Here is a 21,428-nt window from a genome sequence, read left to right on the forward strand (position 1 = left end):
TAAAACGTAGAAATAGCTGAGTAAATTTGGGAGAGGGCAGCAGTGATCCAGAGACCTTGAACTGGAACTGCAATGTTCCTGTCATGTAGTAGCAAAGCAGTTGATTGATTGCTTACTGTCCCTTCAGGACTATGTGCCCACTGAGATTTCAGTAGACCTCAGTAGCCAGTATTTATTTTATCTTTTTACGATAAACAATTTCCGGTTCAAGCTGACTTACCTTCAGGTAAATAAAGGACAACAGAATCTACTTTAAGAAAATATCTTTACTTGTAACCAGTGATCTGAGACCACTATTGCTTAGATAACTGCCTTGCTAAACTGTACCAGACAAATGCTTAACAGCACCCTAAGATCAGGGCACTAAATTAGAAGTTTTGGGGAAACCAAACAATTATTACTCTCCTTTCCTTGCTTCACACCATCCTCAACTTTTGCAAATTCGGTCCCACTGTCTGGTACATAATCTTCTACTGAGAAGAAGAGTTCCCTTTCTTCTATTAACCTTATTATTGCTCCAGGTCTCATTCACCTCTCAAATTTGAGCTCACATTCTGATACTTTCCAGAAAATTCAGATCTGGATTAGGTGCCCATGAACTCGTATAAGATTATGTTTCTACCATCATATAGAATTATCATAGTTTTCTTGTCTTTCTACATCACTAAACTCTAAGTTTAGAGCTTAGCACACAGTAGGTGTTTATAGAGAGCCTTGAATGAATGAACAATTATTATGAATATTGAGATTATATATGCAAAGTATTTCTTTATTAGTTTTTTAAATGATTCATAGAATTACCCTAGGATCTGAGAACAATATGGTATGTGTCATATTTCATGTGCATGGGACTATCTATGTGAATAGAACTAGGGGTAATGTGTAAAATGTAACAATTTGATCGACTATTCAGAGCATATTCCCGATCAATTAGAAAAGAAGCTGGCTGATACACTGTCAGTGTGTAACAATTAATTACCAGCATTGAATAGAGCCCTCTGGATGAATCCTCAGAGATCCTTTTGGTCTTTTCTCCAAAACTTAGTATAAATTTACTTATTAACTGTACATATTTTGGGTACACCTATAAAACATTAGAATTAAATTGAATAATCTATGATTGAAAATTATTTGCCTGTGAAATCTTTGGCTACAATCCAAGCAGTTACATTGACACTATTTATACTGATAAAGTCTTACAGATAAATAATCCAAAATTCTTCTATAGATTAGCAATAATAATTTAAGGATAATATTTTAAATAATATAAATCATAATAGAATTTAATAAATTTAAACTATATGAAATATGTAAAAACTATGCCAATTTACTGAGGATCATAAAAACACTTGAATAAATGAAGAGATAGCATGTGGTTTTAAGGAATTCTTCAATATTATAAGATGTCAATTCTCCCCAAATTGTTTATAAATAAAATAGTGAAATTTCAAATAAAATTCCAACAGTATTTTTGTAAAATTCTTATTGAAGTATAAAATACATACAAAAGCTACATATAACATAAGTATATAGCTCACTGAATTTTTTAACTGGTCTAAATTCCAAAGTTTATCTGACATAAAAATGGAGAGAAATATCCCGTAAAATGTTAATAAGAGGAAACTTTATTATTATTTTGGAACTAGCACTACATATAGAAATCAGCATAAAAGAATAATAAGCCAAAAACAAACTCAAGAGTACATATATAAATAAATGTGGTAAATGTAACATTTCACATTGGTGAGTTAATAGATTTTTTAAATGGTGTTCGAATGATTGTGATATAAGTATTCCACTGAACCCATGGATTTAGAAATTAAACATAAATAAATGAAACCAGAAAGAACTAGTGTAATGTATATTTAAAAATTCAGAATGAATAGACATGGCATTAAAAAATAGAAATCACAATGGAAAAGATCAATAGATTTATCTATATACATTTAATACTTTTCTATAGCAAGTATCATGAAATTTAAAAAAGAATGAGGCTGGGCATGATGGCTTGCACTTGTAATTCCAGCATGTTGTGAGGTCAAGGTGAAAGGATCACTTGAGGCCAGGAATTTAAGACCAGTCTGGGCAACATAGTAAGAGCCTGTCTCTATGGAAAATAAAAATTAGCCAAGTATGCTGGCACATACCTGTAGTCCTAGCAACTCAGGAGGTTGAGGCAGGAGGATTGCTTGAGCCCAGGAGTTCAAGGTTACAATGAGCTATGATGGTGCCACTGTACTCCAGGCTGGGTGACAGAGTCAGAACTTGTCTCCAAAAAACAAAACAAAGCAAAACAAAACAGAACAGGAAAATGAGGAGAAAGTGTTTGGTATCTTGATAATGTTTGAGCTGGTATCTTTGATAGGAATGGGTATACCCTGTTGACTGCATGTGTGGATTTTGGAGTCAGATGGGCTTGGGTTTAAATATGAAATGTCCCACTCACCAGCTGTCTTAGGTTTGGTTCTCTAGCAGCATTGGCTGAGAGGAAGATGCCTAGACAAGTGACTTATTAAAGAAGTCTTCTTTTGTGGGACCTGGAGGAGTGAGGGAAGCAGGATAGGACAAGGGAAGAAGCTAAGCAGAGGTAAAGTTTCAGCTTTAAAAAAAAAGGAAAACAAAACTTTAGACCAATTAAATTTAGCAGAGTTTATTTTAACAAAAAGCAATTCATGAATCAGCAGCACTCAGAACCATGAGTGGTTCAGAGAGCTCCACCCAACAACTATGGACAGGTGGTATTTATAGACAGAAAAGAAAACAGCTTGATTTGGTTACAGTTAAGTTTTTGCCTTATTTGGGCATGGTGTGATGCATATTGACATTACATGGACATTGTCTGATCATTTGGCAGCCTGTGATTGGCTAAAGCTCAGCTGCTGTGATTGGCTGGGACTCAGCTATTTTTGACAAGAGTATACTCTTCAGTTAGGTTGTAACTTGCTTACATACTATGTTAGGTTGCTTCTAGGTACTCAAGATATAAAGGCAGATTTAGTCCATATTTAAAATCATGAGCTGAAGTCTAGCCTCAGCCTGACCCCACTGAAAAATTTGGGCAAACATAGCACCACGAAGCTTCTTGCCTTGGGGGCTAGGCTTTTGTACATCCTTCCTCACAAGTCAGTCATTAGTTGTCAGCATTCCTGGCATTTGAAATTATCCCCTTTGAGGATAATTTTCCAGAAAAGGGAGCAGCTATGAGCTGTTAGCCACCAACAGTCATAGCAGCTGGAGGAAGGAAGCACCAGACGGACAAGGGGATTGGGGGATCGTGCTGGTAGCACCTTCTCTAATAACTTAGTCACCCTGATTAAGTTACTTAACTCTTTAAAGCTTTCATTTTGCCATTATTGAGAAAAGTTGTATGGATGCCCTAGGGTTGTGAGGGAAATCACAACAAAAATGGTTTCTGTCAGGAACCTAATCTAACAAAACATTCAAATGTTAGCATTTTGAGAGGTTTTATAAGTCTAAACACTCATTAATAGCAAAATGGGAAATGACTGGCAATACACAAGTGAAGAAATACAATTTTTCAAAATATGGCACTATTTACTCTTACACTGTAATTTAAAATGCAACTTTAAATTTGCAAATTTTAATGCAAACTTAAAATGAATTACCATTTATTTCCTATCAAAGAGACAAAAACCAAAGATAATAATCAGTGTTGGTAAGGTAGGAGTCCATGTAGAAATAGAGAGCAATCTCCTACATTCATTTTAAGAGTATAAATTAATTGATTGTTTTTTGGAGGGCATATTGGGAATCAATATGAAGCTTTTAAAACATGAAAACTCTTCTAACCTTTTAACTCTTCTCACTTCCAAGAATTTATTTGCAGAATATTTGGCCAGATACTTTAGATACATGAAGAATTTTGTATTATTGAGTATTGAAAAATTGTCATTGACCACAAGGACTAATAAAATGGAAAGGGATAGTGATGATGAAGCAGTTACTATAAGCAATAATGATTTAAAGTTGTGTTTATTCATATAGAAATAAGTGCACACTTTCATAAAAAAATAAATTAAAAGATTATATTCAGACAATAATCTTCAATGTTGTAAAATTTGGTTATATATACTAGTAGTGATTATCTTTGTGTGATAAGTTATTTATATCTTCCTTGTGCTTGTTTTTAACTTTCTGTTCTTTCTACAAGTGAACCAGTAACACAACAATAACTCTCACAACTTTCAGTCTTCTTGGTAGGAGCTCCAACCCACAGGGACAATCATTATTTGAGGCTGGCCTTTAACCACAACTCCTAGTTATTTTATCTGTTGCTAGTTTTGCCAAACATAAATTTGTAAGCAAATGCTTGGGACTTATTTTTATAACAAGAATGAAGACCAATCAGGTTCAAATAAACAAATTTTATTAAACACATAAACACGAATCACTTTGAGCAATGAGTGTACATTTTTACCAAAGGAAGAGAAAGAAGATCTTTTGTATATACAATAAGAGTGGATTGTAAGGGAAATATTCTAGGCCATTGCTTTGAAAATTGATGTACACTCACTCAAGGAATTATTTCTTGAATGTATTCATCCTATTCTGTCTTTAGGTTCTTTTCACGTTTGGCAAATATACTGTATCAGTTAGAATCCTGAAAGGAAACAGATAGCACCGTCCAACAGGATAACTGAGGGGAGTTTAATAAAGGGGCTGTTTACAAAGAGGAAGGCAAGGCTCAGGAAAAGCAGAACAACAGGGCTAGCAACAACAGAAGTGGTTACCACCCCTAGCTTGAAAGAGAAAGTAGGAGAAGCTGTTATCAAAACCCTGAGAGACCCATCTAGGAGAAGCAGGGGTTTAATAGAACAAAAGTTACTATCCCAGACATGTAGGGCTGCTGTCCTCCATGTGCTGGCTCAGCCTTTCAGGCAGCTTCAATCTCAGGGCACCTCCATATCAATGCAAGCCACCACAATCATCACAGCAGGGGAACAGAGAGCATGGGGAAGCACACACCAGCTCTTAAATGCTACTAACTGGAAGTGATGCATCACTTCTGCTCATATTTCATTGGCCAAAACAAGTTATTAATATTTGGCTTTGCCCAACTCCAAGGGGGTGGGGAAGGCAATCCTTCTATGTACTCAAAAGGAGGCTGCTGGGTGAGATGGCTCACACCTGTAAATCGCAGCTCTTTGGGAGGCTGAGGCCAGGAGTTCAAGACCAGCCTGTGCAACATAGTGAGATCAACTCCCGGCTGCCGCCCCATCTCTGGGAAAAAACTTAAAAGTTAACTGGGTGTGTTGGTACACACCTATAGTTGGGAGGCTGAGGCAGGAGGATCACTTGAACCCAGGAGGTAGAAGTTGCATGAGCTACACACTCCAGTCTCAACAACATAGTGAGACCCTATCTCTGAAAAACAAAAAAATAAACAATAAAAAAAGCAAAGGAGAACAGGAAACACTACTGAAAAACACAGTCAGACAATAAGCCATGTTCTTTTACATTGTGCCACATTCCTTTGAATAAGAAACAAATTCTTAATGGACCGTAGACATACTCTAGGTCTACATTGTCTAATACAGTAGCCATCAGCCACCTGTGGCTACTGAGCATTTGAAATGTGGCAAGTCTGAATTGGGATGTGTGATAAGTGTAAAACACATCTCAGATTTCAAACAGTACAAAAAAAAGAAAAAACATAAAATAGTTCATCAATGATTTTTTTAACATTGATTACATGAGAAATGATAATATTTTTGTATTAAATAAAAATATATTATTAAAATTAATTTTACCTACTTTTGCTTTTTGAAATGTGGTTTCTACAAAATTTTAAATTAAATATGCCGCTTGTGGTTACAGCTTACATTACATTGTTATTGAACAGTCCTGCCATAAAGAGTCCTCTGGTTCCTAATAGGGTTCTTAATATTAATAGAAAGAGGTAAAGAATCATTAAACTATCACTCTCCTTGGGTCTAAAAAAAAAAGAAAAAAAAGAATCATTAAACTCCGCTATAATTCTCTATAGAACAAATTTTTACTTTAATTGACCTTGGAACAAGTCGTTAAATTATTTTCTTTTATTTTAGTGTCTGATTTAAATTTCTTTATTAAAAATCCAGGATCAGTTTTTTTTTTCCCTCTCTCTCTTTCATAAAGGCAAAGCACAGATGGTTCATAGAGATCATTGTTCTTTGTTGAGCCTTTTTAATAAAATGTGATTAAATGTAATCCATTTCCATTAAAACAAAGGGAGCCATTCAGCACACATGTTGCTTTTCAGTTTCTTACTTTTTATAGATATTCATCTTGAAGATTTCAATTTTTTTATTTAGAGGAAGAGTACAGAGAAGGTCATTCACCTTGCCTTTTCCTACGTAAGTAGAGCTGAAGTTGTGAGAAATTCTGAAGTTTTCTTGGAAGTTTGATCTAACAATAACTGTTGAGGGACCTATGCCAGAGATGTCATTTTTCCCCCCTGAAGGCCCCCTCCTTCTCCTACACCCTCCTCTGTGTCCTGGAGGCTGACTTGGGTGGCCTGCACCAGGAGTCCTCTGGCTTTGGCTTTTGGTCCTGTTCAGCTAATGGAGAGTTGTTCCGGTAGGAGAATGGAAGGAGGGAGGGAAGCAGGGCCAGAGGGCCTCTTCACCTGCTCCCTCCCTGCGAGGTAGCCTGGGCTGAACAGTCAGGAAAAGAATGTCACTGTGAAGAAGCCATGAAAAAAGGACTTATTATAGAAATAGGAGTGTACACAAAATGTGGAGGTGCTGGGATAAGAAGGTCTAGAAGAGAGATGCAGAGGGCCAAAGAAATATTAATAATTATGGTCACTTTACTCAGTATACTGTCACCAGGGCTTCCCAGCACAACAGAACTGGCAGGAAAGTCTGAGGAGCAGTGTGTGTTTGCTTGTTAAGTGGGATTCAGAAAGGGGAAGTTGTAAAGAAGTCTATGAAAGCTGTCACCAAGTGCCCTAGGTGGGCTTGATGCTGGTTGGTGAGCAGTGTCAGCCATCAGGAAAATGAGCTGTTTGCAGAGAAGGAAGAGAGAAAACCAGGTGGAGCCTGCTAGGGGGGCCTACCAAGGGGGACTGCCAGGGACACCTGCATCTCTCTGTCACTGTGTCTGCCCAACATGACCTCTCAAAAGTAATGGTGTTTCCTTCATGTCCACCTTCCAAATCTTGTGTGAGTTCTTCTCCTTGGCAAACTCTAAGCTGGAACTATGCTGGGAAGGAGATTCTGGGAGACAGACTTCCCAGCTCTAGATAGGAGTGGAGGCACCAAGCTGACAACAGTCTGGCACAGGCTGACTGTGTCCTGGGACTGAGTGTCACTATTGCCTGAAAGGCAGCCTCCTGTTCGTGACTGCAGGTTCCATTATTTGCCTCCGCTCCTGTTTTCAGGCCTAGAAGCGGTAACAGCTTCACTGTTCCTACCCTTGGGTGAATGCCCTGTCCCTTGTGACTCCCTACCACTCTGCCTATCCCTTTGAATGATCCTGATTTGAGTGTGCCATCTATGTTGTACTGTGACCCAGACTGATGCTTGGTCCACTGGCATCTTGTGGGAGGCTATATCAAAACAAGAGGTCTTAGTATCTCAGAGAGTAACTGAAGGACATAGAAGAGCAAATGTCTTATGAAAAGACATTTGCTCAAGTCTAGGAAAATAAGGCAGTTTTTCATAACTTTCTGTCTGATTTGTTTTATTTATTTATTTTTTTGAGGCACAGTTTTACTCTGTCACTCAGGCTAGAGTGCAGTAGCATCCTCATAGCTCACTGCAACCTCGAACTCCTGGGCTCAAGTGTCTGGGACTACAGATGTGCACCACCATGTCCAACTTGTACCTGATTTTTTTAAAGCCTTTACAATATCTTGTAGAAAGAACAAACTCATTGTAATATGACTAAGTTGAAAAAGGAAGTTATAAGGATGTGTTTTTATATGTTGTAATTTACACTTTAGCAAAGAAATATCAAGATGCCAACCCCATATTAAGCTCAACGCTCATCAGTTCTTGATCTTCTAAATTGTACCTTGTACTTCTTTCAGAAGGGAGCTGAAAACTTCCTTTATTTCCCCACCACCAGTTGTTTTCCCAATGAGAGGTTTAGACCAGATTATCTCAAATAGCCCTTCTGTACTGACATTCATCCATGGTATTTCAGTCAAGTTTGTAGGATATATTGATGAGGTAAATGTGTAGAGATTTTTTTTGAAGTACTGAGATAAATATATTGTGAAACAAATGTTACCTTCCCATTTGACCAGGAAAACCAGAGATGAACATTTTCACTAAAGCCTTTGAAAGCATGATGTGAAAGAGTACCCAGTCCTAATAGCACCACATCCAAGGTCAGAGGTCAGCAAACAATGGCCTGTGAGCCAAATCCAGCCTGCCACCTGCTTTTGTAAATAAAGTTTTATTGAAACAGAGCCAAGCTCATTTGTTTACATATTGTCTCTATCTGCTTCTTCATTACCACTGCAGAGTTGAATAGTTGCAAAGAGATTATCTGGCTCAGAAAGCCTAAAATATTTACTACCTGGCCCTTTACTGAAAAAGTTTGCCAACCCGTGTCTTAATTAATGAAATATGTAATCAGCTGTCTTCAAGTAAAATTGTGTCTCAGGGTTTTCAGAAAGGATATACTGTGAGGTCCTAACAATGGGTGACTTACAGTACAAATAAATGTCTGTTTTGCAAGTATGAAAATTATAACACCTGGTATAACAGACACTTCAGAAGCAGCCTGGTAGCCCTAGGATCTAACCTAAATGCTGTTCTTAAATGGCCTTGTGCAAGTCACCTAATATAGTCTTAATTGTAAAATCACATGAGGGAATATGTAGAACACTCTAAATTTCTAACCACAAAAATCAAAAAGTAAGGGATTATCAAATGTTAATTTCAACACTGCAGAAAGGGAAAAAGATCCAGATCTATGAAGTTAGAAGTTTGCAAATAGCATCATATGGGCATATAACTTAAAATGTAATGTTCTCTAAGTTATTAAATAACCTTTTTCCTCCCATTGTTCCCATAAGGTCACTCCTTCCACAGGAAGACTTGAATCTCTCGGGCAGGCAACACATTGGGTTATGCACACAGGAGTGAGAAACGCAACAGCAGAATTTAGAGTGAATGCAGCCTGCAACCGTGTGTCCTGGGCCCCTGGCCAGCAATGTCTCAGGCTGTCAGAGCCTCAGGTCATGAAGAACACTGTAGCGGGCTCTGCAAATGGGCTGTGCAATGGCAGCTTCCAGCTGTGGAGTCACAAGGGACTTGCTCTCTCAGTGAGGAACAGAAACCCTGCTGAGGAACACCTGTGTTCCTCAGATGTCAAACCTGGATCTAGAAGAGGTTAGAGACACAAAGTCTCAGGAACAGACTGAGGTTTAAATAGATCAGCCTTATGTATTTACTTTTAGCACATAAGGGGATGTTTTTAAAAAAATCACTTGAAGAGAAATCTAGTTCTTTACTTCTGGCTCTGCAAGGTTCAAAGTCCACCAATACACACCTGCTTCTTAGCTTAAGCTGGAATTCAACAGATAAGAAAAGATACTTAATGATTAATCAGCCCAAGTACAGTTCTGGAGCAAGGAAGAGATTTTATTTTCATTTTATAGATGAGGAAACTGAGCCCCTGAGAGGTCACAACCTATTTGGGGTCATGTAATTTTTTGTGCAGATTGAGAATGATTCTCTGGGTCTCTGATTCCTGCTCCACTCTTCTTCTCTAGAACCCAGGACTTGGCTAAACCACACTGGGCCTCCTCTAATTTACTTCATTGACCTTAGCATACTGTGCTTTTGTTTCCTTCTCTGTAAAATGGTCAGAATTCCTGTCTATCCTTCCATGTAATGATAGCTCAAATGTTATCCCAGACATGAAATTGTGATTTAATGGATTTGGCAGTCACTTATTTTCCTACATAAAATCCATCTCCTTTTTCATGATTTCTAGTAGCAATCTATCCAGCTACAGAGAATAAATCATAATTAAACAACTACACTCACACCAGTCCCATGCCCTTTTGCCAGTGGTTGGACTAGATGTTTTCACATGACCCAGACTGGTCAATACATTATGGAGAAAAGCCTGGCATTGGTTGTGGAAATTTTTATGGAAATCCTGTTATACCTGATGAGAAGCACAAGTGGTAATGTGAAGAAAAGTTAAAGTGCCTACAAAAGATACTCTCATGTGAGGTATAAATGAAGATGGAAGACATCATGGGTAGAGCAAAGCAGATATCAGGTACAAACTCATTCAACTCATTTAGCAAATATTTATGGTGTGCCCACCATAGGGCACACCATTAGGCACTGGGAACACAGAAAGAACAAAACAGATGGAAATCCCTGGCCCCATGGAAATGATATTCTAGCAAGGGGAAACGAAACAAATAAGTGTAATATGTAGTATATTGGTGATAAGTATGAAATAAATAAAGGAGAAATGGAGAAATTGAAATGATTAGGGGTTGATATTTTAGATAGGGTCATGAAGGATGTCCTACTGGAGAAAGCAGCATTAGAATAAGCCTGATGGAAGTGAGGAAGTGAGCCATGGTGGAATCTGGAGTGACAGCAGCCCTGGCAAAGGGGGCAGTGAGGAGGCCAGTGTGGCTGGAGTCCAGTAAGCAACTGGTAAAGGAGTAAAAAGTTGGGCAGCACTATTTGAGAGCCAGGGCAATAGTGTGGACTCTTGAACAAAACATAAGTCTTTGGCTCGTACTCCGAGTCACACAGGAATCCAGGGGAAGGTTCTGAGCAGAGAAATGATATGATGTGATCTTCATCTCAGCAGGCTTACCCTAGCAGCTTTGTGTGAGTAGGCTGAAGAGGCCCAAGGATGGCCACCATGTGGGAGGATATTTAGTATATGAGAGAGTTGTTGGTAGCTTTGGCCACATTAGTAGCTTGGAAACATAAGAAGTGGTCCAGATTCTGAGTATATTTGAAGACAGAGTTGGCAGGATCTGTTAAAGATTACAGTGGGGTTGGAAGGACTTGGGGATGACTCCATGGTTTTTGATTTGATCCCCTAGAATGATGGCGTTGTCATTAACTGAGTGCGGAAGATTGTGGGAAGAGTAGATTTGGAGGGCAATGTCAGGAACTTGCTTTTCAAGCCTATAAATCAACAAAGCAGACACATCAAGTAGGCAGTTGGATAACAAGTCTAACAATTTGGGCATTAATGACATGGAAGAAACACCAAGAATGAGTCACAGGGTAGAATCTGGCTCACTGTATGAAAAGCAGAATAATTTCTTTAAACTTCAGTTTCCTCATCATTGAAATGGGACTATCAGCCAGTGTTGGGAAGGTTTAATAAGAATGTGAAAGTACAGTGCTATAAGCAGCAAACAGCAAGTAATCACTTACTGTTCCCATATTTTCCTGCCTAAATGGAATCTATAAAAAATTAAGTCACTGGACCTACCATTTAGCTTCCTTGTCCTATGAATGAAGAAATACCTGAGTATTTTTGATGGGCTTGGTGACTTGTAATTTCTTAATGGTATCTCATAAGCCTGAAGTAACAATTTAATTTTTTTTCTATTTTATAGGTGAGGAACAGACTCAGAAGTAGAGTAACTTTCCCAAAGTCACACAACTAGTGCCATCTTTGAAGACCAGTTTTTCAATTATTTTTAATCTAACAATTGCATATTTAAGGATATTTATATGTTTACTCAAATATGTTTACTTTTTACTAACGCCAATTCTAAAAAGGGAACATTTTCCCTCCATGTTAACAAATTATTTTTACAAAGAGGCTCTCAAAATGCAGTTCTCAGAGAACATAGGTCTAGAGTAGAGAATTCCTATCTACAATAGGAATCAATGCAAGTATGGATTTCTTGAAATGAATGATGATAATTCTCTGGGTTTATGCCTATTAAGGATATATCAACTTGACAAATGGCATAGTGATTATCTAACCCTTCTACTCTTAAGGTTGATCCAGACTGAGAATAATAAAGTTCTTATTAAGTTGCTTATTGATCAGGGAGATATTACAAACTGTGGTTTGATCCTTTGGTCCTGAGAGCCCAGCCCTGAGAAAAATTTAATATAAAGACAATGTTATCACAACTTTTGGATTTCATTTTAATTCTGAGTCAGTTTTGAGGGCCAGAGGGCTCTTAGAGCTTTGACAGTCTTTAGCAGTCATGGATTAGGAAGTGGAAGTTGAACTGTGACTGCTAAATTGTGACTGTAAAGTTAACAGCTGTGATTAGACCCTTACATGAACCTATACACTTAGGCTAAATTATAAAGCAGGCAAACAATGCAGTGTTCTCTCATTCCCTCCCATTCTCCACCCCCTTGTCCATCTCTGAATCTCCTACAAATCTGTTTTACAAAAATGATCTTAATTCTATGAATGTTTACCATGTCTATCCATTATTAATGAAATGAAAGAGAACACAATAATCTGGAAGAAAAATACAACAAAGGAGAATCAAACTGTTTCAAACATGGAGAGTTCAAACATGTTTATGAGAAATATCCCAAAAGATGAGTAGGCAAAAAGAACATGAACTAACAATTCACAGAAATAATACACAGCTAATAAGAATACAGAAAATGTTCAGACTCATGTGTAACCGCAGAGATTTCAATTCAATAAAACAGTACCACTTTTCAAGTGATGCTATCAAAGTAGTATCACTTTCATCACCACTGTGTGATAAAATCAGGATTTTATAAGTTGTTGGCAGTACAAATGGCAAAAACTTTCAGGGATGTGATTTGGCAACATCCAACAGCAGCACTAACAATGTGCATATGCTCAGATCCTGTAATTCTATTATTTGTATTTCCAATAATTTCTATGAATGCCTTAAGGAAAAAGATATTCCTTAAACTTACTTATAAAGCAAAATTTAAAAAGCTAAGTACCCATTAGGTAAATGTTTAAATTATGTATAGCCATGTGATGTACTCAACATCATCATGGAGTGCTTAAGAAAAACTTGTAGTAAGTTTGATGTACAATTATGATAAATGGGCCAGGTGTGGTGGCTCATGGCTGTAATCCTAGCGCTCTGGGAAGCCAAGATAGTAAGACTGCTTGAGGTCAGGAGTTTGAGACTAGACCAAGCAAGAGTGAGACCCCATCTCTACAAAAAGTAGAAAAATCAGCTGCAGCTTCTCAGGAGGCTAAGGCAGGAGGATCTCTTGAAATCAGGAATTTGAGAAGAAAAAGAAATAGAGAAAGAGAAAAAGAGAGAAAGAGGGAGGAAGGAAAGAAGGGAGGAAGGAAGGAAGGGAGGGAGGGAGGGAGGGAGGGAGGGAGGGAGGGAGGAAGGAAGGAAGGAAGGAAGGAAGGAAGGAAGGAAGGAAGGAAGGAAGGAAGGAAGGAAGGAAGGAAGGAAGGAAAGAAGGAAGGAAAAGAAAGAGAGAAATAAATTATGATCATTGGAGTAAAGGCAAGATATAGGACTTATACGAGATGATCTGACATACATGAAATACACGTGCATAGAAAGATACATTTTATTGTATTTCCTTTTCTGTTCACAGTGGCTAATGTTTAGCTATTACTGTAGCAGGCAACTGCTTGTATGTTCATATATGCCAGATCCTGCACTGAGTATAACTGATATCCTCATGTAAACATTAGCCATAGAAGGAAATTATATCTTTTTTAAACCCTTACCATGAATGCTTTTATGTTTTTTTTTTAGCACAGATGGCTATGAGTAGATGACTAGTTCCTATCCATTTTTAAAACAGCTTTATTGTGGCATATTTTAATATCATAGAATTAATCCACTTCAAGTGTACAATTCAGTGATTTCTAGTAACCTTGCTGACTGATGCAGTCATCTCCACAGTCCAGTCTTGGAACATTTTCATTTCCCTAATAAGATCCCTCATGCCCATTTACAGTTAATCCTCATTTCTATTCCCAGCTCCAGACAACCACTAATATAATTTATTTCTCTATAAATTTTCCTTTTCTGGACATTTTACATAAATGGAATTATACATTATGTGTTCCCTTGGTCTTTTGTATCTGGCTTCTTTCACTTAGCATAATAGTTTTGAGTTTTGTCTATTTCATAGCACAAGTCAGCAGTTCATTCATTTTTATTGATGAATAAATTTTCCAGTGTAATGGATATACCAGGTTTAGTCTGCTTTTGTCTATCCATTCACCAGATGATGGACATTTAAGTTGTTTACAGTTTGAGGACATTAGAAAAATGTACCCATTTTTTTTGAAACAGAGTCTCACTGTGTTGCTCAGACTAGAGTGCTGTGGCATTAGCCTAGCTCACAGAAACCTCAAACTCCTGGACTCAAGCAATCCTTCCGTCTCAGCCTCCTAAATAGCTGGGACTATAGGCATGCGCCACCATGCCCAGCTAAGTTTTTCTCTCTATATATATTTTTAGTTGGCCAATTAATTTCTTTCTATTTTTAGTAGAGACGGGGTCTTGCTCTTGCTCAGGCTGGTTTCAAACTCCTGACCTTGAGCCATCTGCCCATTTCAGCCTTCCAGAGTGCTAGGATTACAGGCATGAGCCACCGTACCCAGCCTGTACCCATTTTTCAAATGAAAAAACTGTGACCCCAAGAGGCTCAGTAGCTCATCCCAGGTTGCACAGCTACTCAATGTCAGAGCCATTGGCCAGTATAGATAGGACAGCTCCCCAGCCAGCTCCAAGCCACCACTGAGAGCAGAATTTCTGAATGAGGATGCTACATGAAGAAGTATTTAAAAAATTGAGTGGACACTCCAGTTTAAGATGGATAACTAAAGACATCAGACACCCACCCTCTCCACAAAGAAGAACCAAAATTATAAATAGACAATCATATCTTGAATAGAACATCTAGGAGGGAACACTAGAGTCTAATGGAGAACTCAATTTTTAAAAATCCATCTATATATTCAATGCAATCTTTATCAAAATACCAATGTCATTTTTTACAGAAGTAGAAAAAACAATCCTAAAACCAGAAAAAGAGCCCCAATGGCCAAAGCAATCCTGAATAAATTTGAAGCTGGAGGCATCTCATTGCTTGACTTCAAAATATGTTACAATCAAAACAGCATGGTATTGGTATAAAAATAGACACATAGACCAATGGAACATAATAGAGATCCCAGAAATAAAGACACACATATTTACAGCCAACTGCTCTTTGACAAAGCCAATAAGAACTTACACTGGGGAAAGGACACCCTGTTCAATAAATAGTGCTGTTGAAAATTTGATGGCAATATACAGAAGAATGAAACTAGACCCCTACCTCTCACCATACACAAGAATCAACACAAAATGGATTAAAGATTTAAATGTGAGACTTCAAACTATAAAAATACTGGAAGAAAACGTAGGGAGAACTCTCTTGGACATGGATTTAGGCAAAGAATTTATGACTAACACCTGAAAGCACAGGCAACAAAAACAAAAGTAGACAAATGGGACTTAATTAAACTACAAACTTTCCACACAGGAAAAAAAAATCAGCAGAGTGAAGAGTCAACCTGTTGAATGAGAGAAAATATTTGCAAATTTTTCATTCAACAGGGGACTAATATCCAGAATATACAAAGAACTCAAACAACTCAAAAGGAAACAAAAACAAACAATCCCATTTTAAAAGTAGGCAAAGGACATGAATAGACATTTCTCAAAACATACAAATGGCCAACAGGTATATAAAAAATACTCAATATTACTAATCACCAGTAGAGAAATGAAAAATAAAACCACAATGAGATATCATCTTACCCCAATCAGAATGGCTATTGTTAAAAAGATAAAACAAAACCAAACCACCTAACAAGATGTTGGCAGCAAGGATGCAGAGAAAAGACAGAAAAGAGAAAAGGAATTTTTTTTTCTTTTTTTAGAGCAAGGGTCTCACTTTGTCACCCAGGTAGAAGTGCAGTGCCACAATCATAGCTCACTGCAGCCTCAAACTCCTTGGTTCAAGTGATCCTCCTGCTTTAGCCTCCTGAGTATCTGAAATTACAGGTGTGCACCACCACACCCAGCTAATGTTTTTATTTTTTGTAGAGACAAAGTCTCACCATGTTGTCCAGGCTGGCTTGAACTCTTGGCGTCAAGTGATCCTCCTACCTTGGCCTCCCAGAGAAAAGAGTACTCTTATATACTGTTGGTGGGAATGTAAACTAGTATAGCCACTATGAAAAATAATATAACGATTTCTCAAAAAACTAGAAGTAGAATTGCCATTCAATCTAGCCATTCCACTATTGGGTATCTATCCAAAGAAAAAGAAATGAATATATCAAAGGGATACCAATACTTGCATGTTTGTTGTAGCACTATTCACAATAATAAAGATATGGAATCAAACTAAATGTCTATCAATAGATAAATGGATAAAGAAAATGTGGTATATATACAAAATGGATCATTCTTCAGCCATAAAAAAGAATAAAATCATGTTGTTTGCAGCAACATGGATGGAACTGCAGGTCATTATCTTAAGTGAAAAAAGCCAGGCACAAAAATACAAGTTTTTCATGTTCTTACTTGTATTTGGGAGGTAAAAATATGATCACATGGAGGTAGAGATTGGAAAGATAGATAACAAAGATGGGGAAGGGTGAGTAGGAGGGAGGAGTGAAGATGAAGAAAAGTGGGTAAAAGGTACAAAGATACACTAAGAAGGAATAAATTCAATGCTTGAATTTAGTAGAGTTGGATGACTACACTTAACAAAAATATTGTACTCAAGTGATGGACACCCTAAATACCCTGACTTGATTTCTGCACATTAAACACATGTGACAAAATTTCTCATGACTCCTTAAATTCATATAAAAAAAAAAGTCTTTAAATATCTTTAAATTGTGACCAATAAAGCTATGATGTGTTACCTCTTATAGAGATAGTTATATTTTATGGACAAAGTGTTAGCTTTATTCCTTCAGTAAAACAGTCAAATTTTAGTCCTCAACAAAAGATCAACCAGGCATGGGGACCATGGCAGCAGACTACCCCAGAAATGACTTTCAGATTTACCTCCAGCACCTGCTGAAGCCTTCTGAACTCTGCTAGCTCCTGAATCATCAGACATCTAAGTCTTCTGTTTGAATCTGAAGATTAGAGATGGGGCCAGAATCAACCAAGTGATAGAACTAAAGTGTTCCTCAATGAAAAGATTTTCTAACCAATCTATATTTTATGAAGTTAGACAACAGCTGAATAAATCCTGATATTTTTACTGGTTCATTTGTCTTTCAATGTTTGGACATGTTTTACTGACTATAAACATTTTTCTGTATGTCTTAATAGAATACATTTTTAATTGCACTAAAATATACCTAATATAAAAATCTCCCCATCTTAACAATTTTTAAGTGTACATTTCAGTGGTACTAAATGCAGACATAATGTGTAACAATCACCACCATCCAGCTTCATAACTCTAATTTTCATTTTATAAAACTGAAATTCTATATCCCATTTCTCCCTCTCCCCAGCCCCTGGCAACCATTCTGTCTATTTGTATGATTTTGATGACTCTAAATACCTTACTTAAGTGAAATAAGATAGTATTTCTTTTTGTTATTGGTTTATTTCATCTAGTATAATGTCCTCATGTTTCATTCATGTTGTAGCATATGTCAGAATTTCCTTCATTTTTAAGGCTAAGTAATGTTTCATTGTCATGAAACATGACATGCTACATCTTGCTTATCCATTCATCTGTTGAATGGACACTAGAGCTGCTTCAAGTTTTAGCAACGGTGAATGATGCTGCTATGACCATGGGTGTATTAATATCACTGAGACTCTGTTTTCAATTATTTGGGCATATACCAAGAAGTGAAATTGCTGGATCATATGGTAATTCTATTTTTTAATTTTTTGAGGACTTGTCATATTGTTTTCCACAGTGGCTACCATTTTAAATTCTAACCAACAGTGTTCAAGGTTCCATTTTTTCCACATTCTCACCAACACTTGTTATTTTCTGTTTTTTTATAATAGCCTTCCTAATGGGTGTGAAGTGGTATCTCATTATGGTTTTAATTTTTATTTCCTTAATGATTAGTGATGTTGAGCATCTATTTGATTATATTGTTGTTTTTGTTATTGTTGTGTCTTTGTTTTCACTTTGCCAGAATAATGCTGGCCTCAAGAATGAGTTGGAAGTGTATCCTTCTTTTCAATTTTGGAGGAGAAACTTTAAGAAAGACTGGTATTAGTTCCTCTTTGTTTGATAGAATTCACCAGAAAGACAGCAGGTCCAGGGCTTTGCTTTGTTTGCACAATCTTTATTACTGATTCAATCTCCTTACTAGTTATAGTCTACTCAGATTTTCTATTTCTTCCTATTTTAGTCCTGGTAGGTTTTAGGTTTCTGGGAATTTTCCCATTTCATTTAGGTTATTCAATTTGTTGATATATAGTTGTTCATAGTACTCTTTTACAATCCTTTTCATTTCTATAAAAAGGATCATAATGAATCAGTAGTAATGTCCCATTTGCATTTCTGATTTAGTAATTTGAGTGTTTTCTACTTTTTTCTTAGTCCATCTAGCTAAAGATTTGTCCATTTTGTTGCTCTTTTCAAAGAACCAACTTTTGGTTTTATTGATGTCCCCTATTGTTTTTCTACTCTATTTCATTTATCTCTAATCTTATTTCCTTCCTTCTGCTAGCTTTAGGTTTAGTTTGTTCTTCTTTTTCTAGTTCCTTAAGTTGTAAAATTAGGTTGATGATTTGAGATCTTTCTTGTTTTTAATGTAAGCATTTATACTTATAAATTTCCTTCTTAGCATTGCTTTTGCTCCCTCCCATAAGTTTTTGGTTTATTTTTTTCTCATTCATCTCTAAGTATTTTGTAATTTCCCTGTGATTTCTTCTTTATTCCATTGGTTGTTTAAGAATGCGTTCTTTAGTTTCCAAAAATTGTGAATTTTTCAGTTTTACTTCTGTTATTGATTTTTAACTTCATCCCATTGTGGTCAGAGAAGATACTTTGTATGATATTTATCCTTTTAAATCTATTGTGACTTAATTTGTGACCTAACATAAATCCTGGAAAATGTCCCATGTGCACTTGAGAAGATTGTGCATGCTGTTGTTCTTGGGTAGCATGTTCTGTATATGTCTGTTAGATCTAGTTGGTTTATTGTTTTGTTTAAGTCTTCTATTTTCTTACATATCTTTCGTCTGGTTGGCCTATTCATTATTAAGAGTGTGGCTTTGAAGTCTCCAAATATTATTCTAGAACTGTTTCTCCCTTTAATTCTGTTAGTTTATGCTTCATATATTTTGATGGTGTTTTATTAGGTGTATAAACATTTATAATGTTTGTATATTCATGATATATTGAATCTTTTATTGATATGTAGTGTCTTTCTTTGGCTCTTGTGAACTTTTTGATTTACAGACTACATTATCTATTATTAGTTTTGCCTTCCCTGCTTTCTTTTGGATACTATTTTCAAGGAATATCTTTTCGCATTCTTTCACTTTCAATCTATTTGTGTCTTTGGATTTAAAATTAGTCTCTTGTAAATAGTATATAGTTAGATTATGTGTTTTTAATATCTGTCTTTTAGAGAATTTAATCCATTTACATTTAAAATAATTACTGATAAGGAAGGACTTACTTCTGTGATATTATTTGTTTTCTGTATGCTTCAGAGCTTTTTTCATCCTTATTTTCTGCATTACTGTCTCCTTTTGTGTTTAGTTGATTTCTTTTAGAAAAATGTTTAAATTTTTTTCTCATTTCCTTTAGTGCATATTCTATAATGATTTTCTTTGTGGTTGCCATGAGAATTGCACTTAACATCCTAAAGTTATAACACCGTAATTTGATTTATAACAGTTTAATTTTAATAACATACAAAAAAGCTGCTCCTTTACAGCTTTATCTCTATTCCTTTTGGTTATTTCTGTCACAAAATTACATCTTATCTTGTGTACCCCCAAAATAAATAATTCTTTTAAATGCATTAGTATCTTAAATGTAGAAAAAAAAGTGTGGGGTTACAAATCAAAGTTAAAATAATTCTAACTTTTAGACAATTGGTTTTTAAAATATGTTAGTCTCTTAAATCATGTAGAAAACAAAAATTGAAGTTATAAACCATTGTTACAATAATACTAGCTTTTATCATTGCTCATGTATTTACCTTTATTGATATGCTTATTCCTTTATACAGCTTTGACTTACTGTCTAGTATGCTTTTATTTCACAGGACTGACTCCCTTGAGCATTCTCACTGGGCAGGTCTAATGGTAGCAAACTCCCTCTGCTTTGGTTTATTTGGGAATGCTTTAATTTCTCCCTCACTTTTGAAGGACAGTTTTGCCACATGTAGAATTCTTCATTGACAGTTTTCTTTTAGCACGTTGAATATATTAGCCCACTGCCTTCTGACCTCCAAAGTTTCTTATTAGGAATCTGCTGATAATCTTATTGAGGATTCATTATATATAAAAATTTTCTTCTTTCTTGCTGCATTCAAGATTCTCTCTTTTTGTTTTTTGAAAGTTTGATTATAATATGTATTGGTGGGGTCTCCCGCCTGCTTTGTTTTTCTTTTTTGTATGTCCTAGTCCTTTTAAATACTGAAGCTTCCAAATTCCCTTTTGGAAAAACTGCCAGAGATTTGTCTGTGGTTTGTGTTTTTCCCAAGTGTATCCTCAACATTGGTTTAATACACCTCCATTGATTAAGATTTCTGCCTCAGTCACTTATTCTAGGTTGTCATTTTTCAAGAATAAGGGGTCTTACTTTTCACAGTAGCTTACTGTGAGTGAAAAAAAAAACAGCCAAAAGTGTTTTTTTCTATTCTCTCATATGGCAACAATAATCAACACAGAAGACATCTCTGAACAATGTGGGGAATTTCAAACAAGCAATCAGTTTTGCAGCAGACACAGCCAGGTGTCCTCTCAATTCCAACACTATCTACCTGGAGAGTCAGATCCCACAGGTTGAGGGTTCAGATTCCAAGATTGACACCTCTCCTCCCCAGGCATGAGTGGCAAGTCCAGTTCTCTGGAACTTCTGACTGATGGGCTTCAAGTTAAAGTTCACATGACCTCTTCTTTGGGTTCAATTAATTTGCTAGGGTGGCTGACAGGAATCAGGGAAACACTTATGTTTTCTGATTTATTACAAACGATATTTTAAAGGATACAAATAAACAGCCATATGAAGAGATACATAGAGCAAGGTCAGGGAGGGTCCCAAGCACAGGAAATTCTGTCCCATGGAGTTGGGGTGTGCCACCCTCCCTGGCACATGGATGAGTTTTTGTTCACCTTCCTGTAATCCGCCACATGTTCAGCTATCCAGAATCTCCCTGAATCCAGTCCTTTTGGGTTTTTATGGAAGCATCATTACATAGGCATGGTTGATTAAATCACTGGCCACTGGTGTTGAACTTAACCTATATTGATTGTG

This window comes from Microcebus murinus, chromosome 11 (assembly GCF_040939455.1).
Source record: "Microcebus murinus isolate Inina chromosome 11, M.murinus_Inina_mat1.0, whole genome shotgun sequence".
Lineage (NCBI taxonomy): Eukaryota > Metazoa > Chordata > Mammalia > Primates > Cheirogaleidae > Microcebus > Microcebus murinus.